Raw genomic sequence first — 2,372 nt, 5'->3', positions numbered from 1 at the left:
CCCTTATACAGAACAATGGGTACCTAAATTATGAAATAGGTTAGCTATTTCATCGATTCTTCCATTTGGATTTATAAAATAAGATTAGGGTTAGGATTTCTTACCCAAATCGAAGTTAGAATCGCTCATGTAGTGATAGTGGGGAGGCGATTCGGTGTGTGGAATAGTGGGAGTGAATCTAAGCAAAGATCCTCTGATCTCACTCTCTTCTCCTCACTCTTTTCTCTCCTTTTCTCTCTTCTCTCTCTTAGGGTTTGGAGAAATTCGTATGGGAGAGAGAGAGGTGGGTTTAAGGGCCTTATTTAGGCTCAAAAGTGGTGTGAATGGCCCTAGGGCCATGGTATACTTAGGTTATAGCCAAAGGGTGCCTGTTTTCGATAAATGGGGCCCATATGGAGGTCCATTGCTCTCATATGATCTGCAAAAAGTTCTCTGATAATGGATCTATGCTAGGTTAAGATTTCGGTCTGATCAGATTAGTGGATCGATCGTGGAGTACCCGTTTCAGTTCAACGGTCATTATCACTCGATCATGGCCACAAGTATACCAATGGGTGCAGGAAAATTTTCCTGATCCATGGGTGTATTTGGGTCAGAATCTGACGGTCTGCAACCTTAAATTTGGCCTGCAAGCGAACGACCCAATTCACTTAAGCTCTAGTTCATTTTCTAAAGATATTCAAGTTTCACAGACTCCGCTCAGGGCTCAAGTTGTGCGTTTCTGGATTTTATTTGGGGTCAATTCCCACGATGGTTGTCAAGCCCAATAAGGCGGTCATTAGCCTATAGTTTCGCAGTAATCAGACTTTCGATGCGCAATACAGGCTCGATACGGTGTTTCAAAGTGCTCTCGACAGCAACTGGGTTTTGGGATTTCTCCTAGGTTTTTAAGTAATGTTGAGTTAGTAATTTTAATAGTTTTGGGTCTTATAGTTTGTATAGAAAGTGATTCAAGCCAAATCCATCAATTGTTTAGTTTAGTACTTAACTAAATTTTGCCCTAATTTTGACAGAATAAGGTCCTGGGTAGTTCAATGTCCCTTTATGGAACTATTAGTTAGTATATTATTTTAATTATTATTTTTAATAGTTTGAAATCAACTCTACTTTATCTTTACCAAATTTCATTAGATTTCATGTTGTAAAAAAATTCTAAAAATTCTGGAAGTAGCAGCTGTCCAAACTAATAAATTTTGGACATTTATCACATCAACTTAGATTTAACTATATCAAAATTTTTATTATATTTTTTAATTATTTTTATATGAAACTAAACTTATCAAGCTTTAATCTGGCTTTTGAATCACCTAAATCGAAATTATAACGAGGAAGATATGACTTTTTGAAATTAGTTGAAACTGCAGCAAGGGTTCGGTGCACCAGCGATGCCTCACGGTTGGCGTGATGGCATTGCGGTCCACTGGACCCGACCGTCGGTAGGCGCGATGGCATCACTCTCACTTGGTGGTGGTTCTACCACTCGTGTTCTTGAAATGGGTGTATCTTCCACTCGAAATGAGTTACGCGACGTGCCATATATGATTTTGGGGTAGGAGAAGCTAATTTATCCAAATAACCTATTTATTTTGTGATATCACCTACGGTTAATGGTCAAAAGCCCATTTTATTTATATATTTACTATTTATAGTAAATTTTAGTTTAAGCATAGTTCTTTATCATTTAAACTTTAGGATTGGTGTCTAATATGAAAGTAATTAAAAAATTTTGAAGAACAAGGTGGTGAAAGGTAAGATTTTTGAAGAAAATGGGTAAAAAAGGAGATTTGAGACTTTGGAATTGAGTTTTGAGAAGTCAATAAGGTGTTATGATCGACCCATTGCCTAAGGGCATCTAACTCCAGGTTGGTAAAAATCCAGGACGTTACAATCTACCCCCCTTAAAAAATTAATTTCGTCCCCGAAATTGGCTAAGGGTAATAAGTAAAGATTTTATTATTCCTTTTACCTAAGTTTTATTGATTTCAGGTTTATATGCATGGTAGGGTGCATACTATCTAAGCTAGTCTGGCTTTCTTTAGTCTACCCTCCTTAAATCTTTTTCGCCCTGGAATTGGCTAAGGTTCTTATTGGGTTCTTATTCAACGAGTGCATTTGGTGATACAGTGACCTTGGATATTGTAATTAATCTCGTACACATTGTTAGGCCTATTCTTTAATATGAATTTTTTTAATACTTGAACGCTAATTACTTTCCTACGATGACTTCACTATTGACATTCTAAGGAAGATTCAGATCCTATTTAGTGACTTATCCTTATGTATAGCTTGGATCAATTCCCTTCGATCCTGGGCCAGTGGGGCAGGGGCCCACCACGCTTCCGCTGCGCCACTTTGATTAAATGGAGCATTAA

The sequence above is a fragment of the Magnolia sinica genome, chromosome 11, assembly GCF_029962835.1.
Source record: "Magnolia sinica isolate HGM2019 chromosome 11, MsV1, whole genome shotgun sequence".
Classification (NCBI taxonomy): domain Eukaryota; kingdom Viridiplantae; phylum Streptophyta; class Magnoliopsida; order Magnoliales; family Magnoliaceae; genus Magnolia; species Magnolia sinica.
This window is presented reverse-complemented; position numbering follows the sequence as displayed.